This window comes from Macrobrachium nipponense, chromosome 45, assembly GCF_015104395.2.
Source record: "Macrobrachium nipponense isolate FS-2020 chromosome 45, ASM1510439v2, whole genome shotgun sequence".
Classification (NCBI taxonomy): Eukaryota; Metazoa; Arthropoda; class Malacostraca; order Decapoda; family Palaemonidae; genus Macrobrachium; species Macrobrachium nipponense.
In genome coordinates, this window is record NC_061105.1 from 26592300 (window position 1) to 26607943 (window position 15644).

The following is a 15644-nucleotide window of genomic DNA, read 5'->3' on the forward strand; positions in this document are numbered from 1 at the left end:
TGAATGAGGAATTTTTCGTACAAAAGTTTGGAATGTTGCCCCCCAAAAGTTATATGGTTTAGGTAAATAGATTTATGATATATCCTTGAAACTTAAATATCCAAGGACTTAGATGTGGCATGGAAAGAGCTAAAAAACATTTTATTTAACTAATGACAAGCTTGAATTGAGTAAGCATAACATTCTAAAATGACCGTATGATGACAGGTTTCTAGAAATTCCTAGAGTTTTAAAGCTCTTTCACGTAAATGTTGTTTTCAGTAATGTTAGTATTAAGAGTTTAGTAATAAAAAATTCTCCTAAAGATGTTTCCGGCAGCATATATGAAATTCCTTGTAAAAAGTGATAAAATATTTTAGGGACAAACCGGAAAATCTCTTTCACCTTCATAATGGAAAAATGTTGAAGATAAATATAAGCAACAGAATTAATATATACAGTTTTATACATGTTATTGGACTTTGTATGGCTAAGCTTCCGTTTCTCTTATGGTTAATCTATGTTTTAGTTTGACAATTAACCATCTGGTATTCTTGATCCTTTTGTTTACCTGATAACTTTCTTTCCAACTGTATTTCATTCGTTCCTTCACGATGTCTTAATAAAGACGGAAGAGCTTGGATTTCTCCCAATCATTTTCCTGTGGTATTCGCTTATTTGACGAAGTCACGTGCATTTACTGTGATCTTTTAAGCATATATATGAAGTAGACAGACCATAAGTGTGATATATTTATATATATATATATATATATATATATATATATATATATATATATATATATATATATATATATATATATATATATAGTCAGGGCACGATTTCATAAAAGTCGACTCTACAAAAGTTGCAAGGCATTTTGAGTTAAATTTTGTCATCCAGTAATTTTTACAAAATTTGGGCATGCTGAATCCAAATTTGTCGGGTGACATTCTCTATTTTTGGTTTTTAATGCTTTAGAGCCAGAAACAAAATGGTTGCCAAATTAGCAATTTTTGCCCAGTCGAACTTTGGGGTCAGGAATTTGAATATTGTATTCTTCTTACACTAGAAGACAATTTTGACCTTAAAATAAAAATGGCAATGTGGTCCTCCCTCTGAAACAAACACTCTAAGTGATCTCAAACCATCTAGGAATGTCCTTGTTATACAAGAGGTACTAACAAGTAATTTGCCACCAAGAAAATATGTCAACCACCCATAGCCAATTTTTGAAAAGGAAGTCCAACATGACTGGTTTGATTATAAAGAAGACTGTCCTGAAAGGACACTTGCCAATGTCAATGGCATTTATTGCAAGGGGAAACTACAAGGAGCCAAAACTTAGATGAGCACTTATTGTGCAAAACAAAGTGGGATTAACTCAAAATTAACCTCAGTAGGTTTTCTGCCAATGGTGTTGAGCCCAGCTCATGAATATGAAGCCCTGAACACTGTCATCTTAAGGTATTAGCACACATCTGAATTGCTGGGACAGACTCATGTGGTACTAACTTGGAACTGAAATGGTCACAGAATTATCAATTTCTGATACCACGGCTTAGTGGCCTTCACATATCACTAAATTATTTAAAAGCCATAGGTCAGCAGTTCCAGTCATTTGGACCCAAGGAGTTCTGGATCAAAAGTGGTCTCCTTGGTATGAATGTAGACAGGGTAATTTTAGGGAAAGATTTTGGGAAAGGAATGAGAGTGTACAAAATAACTTTCCAAGCTCTCTGGGAGCTATTCTTACCTCAACTAATGGAATTCCTTGAAGAAAATTATTAAACCCTGAAGTAACAGTTGGAAGCTGCAGTTAGCGAAGATTATGACACAAATCTCATACGTGTGATGACATCTCAAAAATACTTGGATACAATCAAGCAATTTGAAGAACAGAAAGGACAGAATACAAATTATACCTTTTGGTTCATATACCTAGAAATGGTCTGGTCTGTATTCTGCTGTAGTTCACACGTGCCAGTTGTGAAGGTCTATGGAAGCTCCACTTTGAATCATTCAGAACAATGTTGCCTTTTTTTCCACCATTTTGGTCATGCTAATTATGCTGAGTGGGGCTCAGTGTACTTGGCCCAAATTAACATGCTCCCACTTGAAGTAGAGCAGGAGTTACTGGATGGAAATTTTGTAGTTAAAAGGGGTATTGCTAAATTCAATCGGTCGATCCAGACCAAAGTTTAAAATGGTTAAACAGTACATGTAAAAGTGGTGGTGGGATAGTTGTCATTACAAAGAGCTAAACAGCATTAAGTAGATGGAGTCTGTCTTTCAACCTAAGGTCCCAAATATCTGAAGAAACAAAGAAAATGTTTGGTATTGACATAGATCAGTTTTCTAGTCACAAGAAGGAGTCAAGTCTGTCATGGAGGATAAAAGATGCTGGAGATGAAGATAAAGTTGTCCATAAACGTGCCTCTTTTGGAGTATTTTCAACTGAGGCTGTAGAACAAAGGATCAAGCTACCGAGGAAATTCAAGAGTCCATGTTAGGAGTCACAAGATTTGGTATGCATCAACTGAAAATATTTGTGAAGGAAAGGTTGCTATCACCTACAGATGCTCCAGATCATAAGAAATTCCACAGTGCTATGGACAGAAGTGTCCCTGCGACATTTGCAAAACTATATGAAGTGACGAAATCAGATGGCAAAACATCATCTATAAAAGCTGATAGATCTGTTGTTTCAAAGGCTTACGATATGCTATGCTGCAGGATGGGATGTGGATCTGGACAGCATCCTAAACCTGAACTTTTGCCTATTCCACTCTCATTAGCCAAGACAGATGGCACCTTTAAAAAAGGGCAAAAGCATCTTTTGATTTATATACTTATACAAAGAATAACATTTAGCAACCAGTATGATGTACCAAAAGATACCAATCTAGTAGTTGATGGCCAAGCTTTAGTTGTTGCCCTTGGAAAACCGGTCACCCGAGATCAAAACATTTGGTTGATTTTGCTAAATCATATTGTGAGTTTATCTTTCAGCATGGAAGGTGATATGCAATAATTGATGTTGTTTTTGATGGAAATATTCAGCAATCAATTTAAGATGAAACGAGGTCGAAGAGGGCAAAAAGCGCACAGCCATCCAGAGAGTAATTGTAGATGATGATGTACCACTTCCTCAGGATTGGAACAGCTTCCTGCGTGAACCTCAAAATAAAGCAGATCTTGCGCTCTGTCCCACACGTAAATTGATGGATTTTGCCTCAGAGGAAAAGTGTGTTATCACTGGTGGTGGTCTGGCACAAGCTGAGCAGGTGATAAGTAATAGAGTGAACTTGAATCTAACTGGTCTGTCAAGCACATAGGAAGAGGCAGACACACGTATGATTTTGTATTGCCGACATACCCAGTCATCAAACATTGTGGTGTGGTCCAGTGCACTGATGTCTTACTCCTTCATATTGCGCATAAACTAGCAACACATAACAAGTAATTCTGCATGAAAGCTGGAACAAGCTCAGCACTCAAGTTCATTTAAATCAATGTCATCATAACTAGCTGGAATATGTCTGAGGAAGTCACATCACCATTTTTGGCATTTCATGCAATCACTGGATTGGACACAACATCACATCTCTCAGGTTACTTGAATAGCCCGGACCTTTGTTGCACCTTGGAAGAGGTACTTTGACAAAGGAAACTATGCAGAGATGTGAATTTTTCATATGCAACGTGTACAATGCTGCATAGGCAGCTTCTGCTAATGAAGCGTCGGTGATCCTTTTCAAAAAGGTGTTGATCCCGTGAAAAATTGCCACCTACCAGTGAAATTTTGAAGTTGCACATAATGAGGACCCATCTGCAAACTATGATCTGGCTTAATGCCACAGAGCTGAAACCAATAAAACCTCAGCCAACAGAGTGTGGATGGATGAATGTAGAACGCCATTTCAAACCCAAACTTGGATCTTTGCTGCCTGTTCCAAAAAGTTGCCTTGATATAGTGAGATGCAGTTGTTCAGGGAACTGTGTAACACGTAGATGTGGCTGCAGGAAGGTCATCATGACTTGCACGGGCCTATGCAAATGCAATGACCAGTGCTATAATGTACAGGAGAGAAGATGAGGTTATGGTTGCCATGTAACTTGTAAGTAACAGGTTTAGATTAACTCAAGTTCATTTGTCTTGTAGCTTGCATTGGAGTTGACCAGTGCTATAATATACATAAGATGAAATTATTGTTGCTATGAATGAAAAACAATGTTGATACTGTTGGGCAAAATTTCCGCAAATCTTACTTACAACTACAGGCCTTTTGTGTTAGATTTTTTTTTTCTTACACAATTTGAGTGTGCTGAACCCAAATCTCCTAATGAAAATACAAAATATTTTTTAATTACTTACCCAAAAAATTAGAGTATTAAACTATTTGACCATGTTTTATAGTACAAATTGTACAAAATACTAATTTCTCAGACATCTTGATTTCAGCTTACTAATGAGCTGCCATCTTGGATTTTGTGATCTAAATGGCTTTCAAATACATAAAGTTTCTAATACTCTGGAACCTGACCTAATTCTACTTTTTAAATTTATTTTCGGTGCAAATAGTATAGAAGTTACAAGTATAAATTGCAATTTGGGTAGCCATTTTTAGTTTTTAGCTATCTCGCCTTAAAAACAAAAACTATCGAATGACATCTGGTAGATTTGTATTCAGCATATCCAAATTGTGTAATGAACACTGGATGACAAAATCTGACAGAAAATGCCTGTTGTTGTAAGATTTTCCGAAATCGTGCCCTGACTAATATATATATATATATATATATATATATTATATATATATATATATATATATATATATATATATATATATATTAATATATAAGTAGTTTTTTATGAAATATATAAAACGTGATGCTATGTATAAATAAAGGTAGTGCCATGAAGGAAAGTGCCTAGATCTTTCGGTCTTAACGACCCTTCACTATAGGCAAGACTGATCAGAATTATTCAGAACAATGACAAGCACAGTACAGGTAAGCATATACAAACGGACATTACAGGATTAACAAAAGGTCCAATTAACTTTAAAGAAACGAAAAAACGCCCATGGGCTAGACTAAAGATTTAAAAGCCGACACCCACACATAGTCACAGGTAATTTAGTCAGAAAACAATACATTTTGAAAACAAAGAGGCATATATGACCTGACAGTACCAATTTAGTAAAATCCCGAGGGTTAGATTAAGGATTTAAGAGCGGTGTGGTCAAACACACTATTCAAAGGCAATTTAATTCGAAAAACAATACATTTTGTATTAGTAACATAAAATTTACAAAAGTGTTCAGACAATGAGTGAGAAACGAACATAAATAGAGAGAGAGAGAGAGAGAGAGAGAGAGAGAGAGAGAGAGAGAGAAAATAGCTAAAAACAAATGGGACTAATTAATTAGTAGTTAATTCATTTATTTTAAGGTCCTTCATAAACATAAACAAATATATTGGTCTAAATGATACAATCCCAGACTGAGATTTAGTTTTTTTTTTTTTTTTTTTTTTGCTGATTCCAGTAAATTTCCCGAAACATAATCATTAGACCTAGCAGTTACTTAACTTGCCTTACTTTCATGGATTTGAAACCATAAAATCGATATTTAAATCTTTTAATGTTAATGTTGTGTTCGCTTATAAAAATACCATTAAACGTATACTAATTAAGAATAGTATGGTTACAAACAACATAATTTCCAAAATTCCTTGTAAGGATTGTCCGTCGATTTAAGTCGGTCAGTCAAGCAAAGATTTAGATATAAGAATAAAGCAGTATATGTTAGTACAATCAAGATTTCAAATGCACTATTTATCCATCTGAGCAAAAAATCTCATCGTATAAATTAGGACGATAGCTCTGTAATTGCTAGGTCTAATGATTATGTTTCAAGAAATTTAATGGAATGAGCAATTATACAAATCACTAATTAAAAAACCTAAATCTTAGTCTGGGATTGTACCATTTGGACCCATATATTTGTAAAATGTTATGAAGGAAACTCAAATAAATGAATTAACTACTAATTAATTTGTCCACATGTTTTTACATATTATTCTATTTTTTTCTCTCTCTCATGCTCGCTATGTTTATATCTTATGTTCATTTCTCACTCATTGTCTGAAAACATTTGTAAATTTCATGTTACTAATACAAAGTGTATTGCTTTTCGAATTAAATTGCATTTGACAAGTGTGTTTGACCGCACCGCTCTTAAATCCTCAATCTAGCCATCGGGATTTTACTAAATTTGTACTGCCCGGTCATATATATCTCTTGGTGTTCAAAATGTATTGTTTTATCACTAGATTACCTGTGACCTCGTGTGGGTAGCTGCTTTTAAATTTTTAATCTAGCCCATGGGCGTTTTTTCGTTTCTTTAGAGTGAATTTGAACTTCAGTTAATCCTGTAATGTCCGTTCGTATATGCTTACCTGTCCTGTGTTTTTCATTGTTCTGATCAGTCTTGCTTATAGTGAAGGGTCGTTAAGACCGGAAGATCTCGGCAGTTCTCGTTTTTTCATTTTCCTCCATGGCACAACCTTTATATATATATATATATATATATATATATATATATATATATATATATATATATATATATATATATATATATATATATATATATATATATATATATATATATATATATATATATATATACATAATATGTATATATTGTTCAGGATTTTAAGCAAGAGCCAAGGAAAGGTAAGACCTCTTTATAACAAGACTCATTCATCCTTGTCTATATGCAAGTTACCCCTTTGAACTGAAAGCCTCCATTCTCCAGAAAAACACTCTTTGCTCCCATTGGCTGCTCTGGATTTACTCTCCACAGAGGGCCTTGGATGAAGCCAGAGCCTACCCAGGCAAGATTTTGGAAGAGCGGGGCCACAGCAGCTCTCTCTAAGAACCTCTCAGACTATTTCAAGCCCTGCAGACTCCACTTCACCCTTTCTGCTCTCCAGCCCCCCACTACCCCCCTGGGGAATCTCACAAGTGTTCTTACACCTCCATAGTGCACAGAAATATCAGCAGATAAGAAGACTACCAAACCCAGGATTTCCAGGTATGTGAGACGTAAATATAGTACAGTCAGGGAATTGGTTTGCCTCTTGTCTGTATTTAATTTCTATTCTTACAAGGTGACTTTCCCACCTTCTTTGTTCAGGTTCTCACTCCCCCAATTTTGGTTGTGGTGCTAGTAAACATCCCCTAGTTAATTCAAGCAACATAATAGTCCTTTCTGTGTAAACTACAAGTCATTTCATACCCCTTGAGTGGGTTGTATTATTTTAAGCTAAGAGCAAGTAGTGTGTAATGTTCCCCACCAGTTCCTCGCCTTAGTACTGATGCTAGAATGCAATCTCTTTGCAGACAAACACCGAGCCTGATTGTGGGAGAAATTGGGAACCCTTTGGAATAAGACTTGCATTAAAATAACCAGTTTTGCACAAATTCTGATCTCCGTGTCTGGTTCATTTCCCAGCGACGTGTTTCTGGTGGATCGACAATCAATCACCTCTTTAGTTCCTGAACCTACGTGACTTAATGTAAATATGGTTCATTTAAAACTAAAGCATAGAGTTTATATAAATTCCTCCTTTGTCAGTAATATCGGCATTCTGCCGCAGATTTTTTGTCTGTGATCACTCTCGTCCCTCCAGTCAAGGCCATTTTAAGAGGTTAGACTACATTTTCAAGGAGGGAACGAGCAGGTCAGAACAATATATGTATATATATATATATATATATATATATATATATATATATATATATATATATATATATATATATATATATATATATATATATATATATATATATATATATATATATATATATATATTCACGTTTATCTTCCGTCATATTCACTCGTGTGGCAAATTCTGAAACCAAAGGATCATATGACGAACCCACCCCGCTGAGAGAGAGAGAGAGAGAGAGAGAGAGAGGAGAGAGAGAGGGCAGGAAAAATACCAAGAAGTCCTCGGAGTTACTTATCCTGAAAAAGGCCAGGAATGTGATCTCCCCCTTCCTGCCGGCAAGAGGGACGCATGCGTGGTCAGTGACCTCGCTTGAACTTGTCAAGCCACTCGGAACCCACAACTCCTGAAGCGATAATGTGCCATACGTTGACCTGGTGCCCGGTTTGCGTCCTCCAGTTTCTCTTCATCCGAGCACACGTGCTACGTTGTATAAATACGGTCACACACATTCCTAGCCGTTTACACACGTGAACTTTGTAAGCACGTACACATACACACTCATCTTCCACGATCGCACGTATAAAATATATATATATATATATATATATATATATATATATATATATATATATATATATTAATCGAGCTACAAATGTCCTTTAATATCTAATTCGCTCTTCCTCGGAATTAACATATTTTCATATATGTTAACCGAAGGGGAATTTTTTTTAGACGCTAATTAGTTACTGAAGGACATTTGTAATTCGATGTATTTATATGAATCACGGTAATGTGATATGAATCATATATATTAGAAATATATATATATATATAATATATAGATAATATATATATATATATATCTATATATATGTGAATAACTTGATCACAGAATATATAAAAATCATGATGCTATGTATAAATGTGTGTTTGTGTGTGCGTGCGCGCGCGAGCGTGTGAACATATTGTTCTAGTGGTTAATTGAAGAAGAGTTATGCTTTCCCAAACCAAAGGAGAAAGTTCACCATAATACACACACACACGAGAGAGAGAGAGAGAGAGAGAGAGAGAGAGATGAAGAAGAAACTGAGGATGTGGAAACATGACCTTAATTCTTGTCGTTTCCGTCTTGAAGAAGAAGAGATAAAGGTGTTTTTATGTCGGCTTTGCATCTTATGAAGAACGAGTTTAATATTCTACTTAGACTTTCTTTCTCGTTGGTTTTTCTTAATAATAATAATAATAATAATAATAATAATAATAATAATAATAATAATAATAATAATACGCTCTTCAAATCTTCTAATATATCATCTGCCTCAGCAACTGCATTTACAATAGCAAATACTGATGAATTTACTACTATTCTATGTACTGCTGCTTCTACCTATCGCTAAAACGAGTGATGATAGCAAAATTTTGTCTTACTCCTGCAACTCCTGCCGTCATTCCCAAAACTACTACTACTACTATCCCGGCTACTAAAGATAACCGTATGTACTTTGGCATTCAACACATCTGTATTTACTGCGACGTAAGAAATGCAACCGTTAAGGTAATTAGCCTCACTCCCTCTCTCCGAGTCACTGACCTTGTTTGACTAGATTCTTGCCAAGCTATCGAGAGAGAGAGAGAGAGAGAGGAGAGAGAGAGAGAGAGAGAGAGAGATCTGATGAAAGCTGTACTTATCCCGATGTTGAATAGGAAGAGAGAGAGAGAGAGAGAGAGATCTGATGAAAGCTGTACTATCCCAGATGTTGAATAGGAAGAGAGAGAGAGAGAGAGAGAGATCTGATGAAAGCTGTACTATCCCAGACGTTGAATAGGAAGGAAAAAGTAATTGCTTTGAATAAAAGAACAATTTGGGGAGCGGGGAGAAGGCTGCGATGGTGCGGGTATACTGATAATGGAGAGGGATTTTGGGGGGAGGGGTTGGGGAAGGGAGGTAAGGGTGAGAAGAAGGAATGAGTAGGATAAAGGAGAGGAGGTATTTGTACCTTGAGAGGTGTGGCAGATATATTGCATAGGTGGTTTGCAAAATTATACTGTTCCCAATTACAAAATGAGACTTCTTCAAGTGACTTCTCCTTTTAACCATGGTACTTGAATTGTTATTACTGTTATTTTTATAATAGTGCATCCATTTAAAAAATCACAAACTTGCCTAGTAAGTGTCTTTTGAATAAAATGTCCATATGTAAAATAAGAAATGAACTAAACTGAACCTAAATAATTAATGAATAAAATCTTTGAATGAGCATATATATATATATATATATATATATATATATATATATATATATATATATATATATATATATATATATATATATATATATATATTATAATATATATATATATGTATATATATAGTATCTAAATCAAAGCCCTACCCTGTGACAGACATACGAAAAATGACAAAACAAAAGAAATTTTCGTTTTTAGTCCACCTTTTCTTTAGTAATGTTCTGGAAGAAAAGCTCCATTTTTTCTGGTGACGTCATTAAACTCCTCCCACTGAAAACTCTTAGACTATGGTAGTTCGGCAAAAGGCAAATTCGTTAGTTCCTTTGCTTCTCTTGCGGAATTCGCTACAGCAACTGCTTCGTGACGTATTTCGTTATAACGACGCATTTCATTATAAAGCCGGTTTAAATGAGGTCTAGAATAATCGACTTATGATTTTGGACACTCCAACGTTGACAGTTAGAATTAATTATCGTGCAAATTGGCAAAAGACCTCGTATACGGACGCGAAAGTTGACGGTGTTTCACTTATTTTTTTATTCGATCAGATGCGAATTTCTTTTTCACAGCGTTAGTTTATTCTTCGTTTTTACTCTCTGAGTTTGCTACAGCAACTGCTTCGTGACGCTGCAGTGACGTGTTTCGTTGTAAAAAGTCGGTTTAAATGAGGTCTGGAATTAATTATCGGGCACCACCACCGTCGTCAACTCTATTCGCATTGACCCCCGCCTCTCTCTCTCTCAAGCCATAACTCAAACAAATTGGCGCGAATTCTCTCTTTGAAGTTTTTAACTGTTGCATTTTTATTTGTGACTTTGATTACTCAGCTTATAAATTTCAAATTGTGCTCATTTAAAAGTACGTCATCGGGTCCGTGCTCCGTATTACGAGAAGACGCTCTATGGGACCGCCAATCTTATTTTCACCTAAACACTGACTTCCACGAAACTTTCTGAAATGCTCTTTATATTCGCCGTACTTTGTGGAAACATATCACTACATTCAATAACAAGAATAAAGCCCCGTCCACACGGTCGAGCTTTGCCCGACGAACTTTGCTCGATGAGACGTCAGAAGCGGGAAAAAGCAGCACCTTATCCACTGTTTTTCCGCTTCTGACGTCACATCGAACACAGTTTGTCAAGCAAAGCTCGACCGTGTGGATGGGCCTTAACGTTTATCGTTGAAAGTCCTAATAACTATTAGACAAGCAACACAGTCATGCAATTATTTTCAAGTTGCTGCAACTCATGTACAGAGTTTAAATTCCATGAGTTTAGAGCTTCTATGTCTAATATATATATATATATATAATATATATATATATATATATACATATATATATATATATATATATATATATATATATATATATATATATATATATATATATATATATATATATATATGTGTGTGTGTGTGTGTGTGTGTGTGTGTATGAATGTATGTATATATGAGGTTGTGTATGTGTGAGGGTATTGGTTTAAGGGTATGTGTGTACATTTGAGTGTATAAATGTATAGGCATTGAAATTTCATTTATGATCATACACAATATTATCATGATAAATTATGTATAATGACACACACACACACATATATATACATATATAATATATATATATATATATATATATATATATATATATATATATATATATATATACTGGAGCCTATGTGGGAAGGGGGTGAAATGTAAAAATTATTGGCATATTGGAGAAATTTATCAACTTGATCTTTATTCCTAAACAGTAAAAGGGTGTCATCGACATATCTACTATAGAAAAGAAGATGGTAAGCCAATGGATATTCATCCAATATGCTCTACTCCAGGGAGCACATACAAATGTTGGCGAAGGTGGGACCAAAAGGAGATCCCATTACCATATATAATATATAATATATATATATAATTATCTATATATATAGATATATATATATATCACGTAATATAGTTATAACTTTTTTACCCTTTTGGTGTTTTATGGGCTCCTTTTATCAAACAAATATTTTGGGGAATAAAAGAAAAAGTAATTTTGAGCAGAAAATGTTCTATAACCATACGCATTTTAAGACATCGTTTCTTGGTGGGGAGAATTTTAGAATTACAGTTATCATTAGCGCTGCTTTCATGCGATGGAGTTGGTAGCAAAAGGTCGGAGTAGCCTGGAATGGAAAGGGAGCGGTGGTGCCATATAGGAGGATGCATCATTGAATCTGTTCCCCTCACTATCAGTGGTATTTAATGGACACCAATAAAAAAAGTAAAAGAAAAGCAAGCCAAACTGAACTCCCATCCATTAAAGGTATAGGCTTGCTTATTCCTTATGCACCTATCAAAGATTTCAAGTGTATTTTTAGAAATCTCTTCCTCTCCATCTAAAGTATTCATCTGACACCAGTCATAGGCTTAGATCTAGTCATCATTCCTGATTCAACAATAGAATGACGATACAGCAGGACAAAGTGTGCTAGAATTCAGCGTTCACAAATAATTGCATTCAGCAGCATTTGTACTACTTACTTGTTACGCAGGGCATATGTTACCATTGCTTAAATTAGATTACTTGTAAGACAAAGAATCATATCTAAAAGACTATCAATCCACTTGCATCGTTCACTTCAACCCTCTTCCCCCCTCACACATCCTAGGCTACTCCAATCATGATAGTGTGAAGGCAGCACAACTTTTTTAAAATTCCCCCTCACCAACAAACGAAGCCTTAAAATGCATATGTTTATAGAACATTTTCTACCCCAAATTACTTTTTCTTCCATTCCCCAAAATATTTGTGCAAGCTCGTGTTACACCCTGTATATATATATATATATATATATATATATATATATATATATATATATATATATATAGTATATATATATATATATATATATATATATATATATATATATATACCAGCAAAATTAAGTCACCAAACAGCACATGGCAAATATGTACGCAGATAGCCACATGAAAAGTGAAAAATTAAAGACCAGTACCAAGCACTTTCGTATACATGAAATCACTTCGTACTTGGTCTTTAATTTTCCACCTTTCATGTGGCTATATATATATATATATATATATATATATATATATATATATATATATATATATATATATATATATATTTCAGAGATTGCAGGTAATACATGATGAGAAAAGCTACAGGAAAGGCAGTTTTTGTACCAAGAGATTCATCCACAGGTAGCTGTTTAACTAGGTTGATAATTTCTCTTTCATTTTCTTAAGCGTTAGTTGAAGGAAGATTTTACCTATGGTACTTTTGTGAATAGGGAATATACACCAAGGCTTTAAAAAAAGTATTATGTTGTGAAGTATTATATGTTCTTTTATGGCCTTCCCAAAACTCGCAAAGATAATCATCCATTTAGACCCATCATCTGATATGCCGGAGCTTTCAATCATTAAGATTTCTAACTGGTTAGCTGGTCTCCTTTCCCAGTTTCTTAGGCACTTTTTCTTCCTGTCACAAAGTAAGAGAAGCACATATAACCACTTCAAAACATAAAACTTTTAAGTCTTGATGTAGATTCCCTATTAACAAAAGTACAAGTACAGTACGTTCTACAGATTTTTAGGGAAAAAAATAGAACCCTTCAGATAATATCCCACTAGCTCTTAGCAAAATAATAAATTTAGTTGAATTATGTGTACCTAATATCGTATTTTGATTTGGGGAGTCAGTCTATGAGCAAAAATTCGGGTTTAGCATTGGTAGCCCTATAAGCATTGTTTTAGGCAATCTATACATGGAATACTTTGAAACATAGTAGCAAATGCAATAAAACCTAAAAGCATGCAGTGGATGAGATATGTAGATGATATTCTAACATTTTAGGATAATAGGTGGAGCAATTTCAACGAATTCCTTTCAAAATTAAATGCATTATTGCCCAGCATCAAATTTAAAGTTGAATGGGAAACAAATAGCAAAATTACTTTTCTTGATGATTTGATAATTAAAGGCATGCCAGAATACAAATTTACCAAATACAGAATACCAACATTCACAGTTTCATACTTTCACTACTTTAATTATCATGACATTTCTATCAAGATAGACATAGACAGCAACCTATTCTGAAGAGCCTTACGAATTTGTTCCCCAAATTTCTTGGAAAATGAATTTGAACTAACTTTAAGCAGCTTTCTTCTTAAGGTATCCTGACCATATAATTGAGAAAGCAATTTACAAAGCAAACAATTTTCTATCGACCTCCTCAAGACAAGACCAGGGAGACAACCAAACATAAAATAAAAATCACACACCGGGACGGGATTAAGACGGTGAAACAGACCCTCGTAAAATCTAACCATTTTGCCTTTACCTGCCCAGATACCCTAACTAAATTGCTAATTAGCATACAACAAAAGCCAATCCCCAAAGACACAGGAGTATCTGAAATCCCACGCTGGGGCTGTGACCAAGCCTCCAACGGTTTTACAGGAAAATCACTTCCCCAGAGACTAATACAACATAAACTGTCAGTTAGGTATGGAAAACAGAGATCAGCTATTTTTAACCATTTAAATAACCATAACCACAGAATAAACTGGAATTTGTCCTGTATAATTTATAGCAGCAAATGTCAGTACAAAAGCCAGATGATAGAATCAGCCTTGATTAAATAAAGACAGGTAATAAACATCTCAAAAGGTGCCTGGGATTCACATATCATAGATAAAATCTTCCTTCAACCAATGATTAAGAAGATTAAAGAGAAATTATCAACCAGAGTGACCTTGTTAAACGGCTACCTGTGGATGGAACTCTTGGTATAATGCTGCCTTTTCTGTTACTTTTCTCATTCACACCTGGATGGCAGAGAGATTAACCGCCACCATGTTGAATTTGGTATATGTTGACCACATGGTCGAATCAGGGGCGCCACGGGGCGTCGCTGGTCAGAGTAAGATCGACAGGCCCGACACGTACCCAGATGCTGCCAAATTTCTGAGGGTATAAAAGCAGCTGCGTCTGGAAGAACTTCCTTAGACGATTTCCAGCTGCCTTTGATACAACACGTCTCTCAACTGGGATACTCACCATTTCTTTCCTAGATGGTGCCGCGTGCCTGTGTTCCTTTATTTGTGCCTTACCCCCTTCTTCTCATCAGCAGCGCCATTTGAGGAGAACATATCCAGTTTCGACTACAGGTGCAGTGAGGTTACAAGGTTTGAATGTAGTCAGTCCACCTTTATTCCTGGACTTATTTTTCTTTTCATTTCTTTGTGCAACATCTGTATTTTCCCCTCTGGAGTTACCAGCATCGCGTCCATTCATTGTTATAGTGAAACTTATCACCAGTGTTACCTGTGATGCTGTGAGACCCCCCCTTGTGATTAGCATCCGTTGATTTACTTTATGCTTGATAAAATCCCATAACGATCAGCGTTCGCTGAAGTAGTTTATCGGGAAGTAACTGGACTATTGTATCCTTACCCTATGTGATCAGTAAAAGTAACCTCCGCCCCATTCGTAATGACTCAGTAATGCAACTGCCCCCTTGTAGTGATTTGTAACTTGAGATTCCTAATACCGAGATCAGGTGCTTAGTGCCTTGCCTAAAATTACCCCGATCCCTGATCATATGTATCGCACTCTTGCGTATGTTAGATCGCCATTCGTTACAGATGTACCATTGTGTATG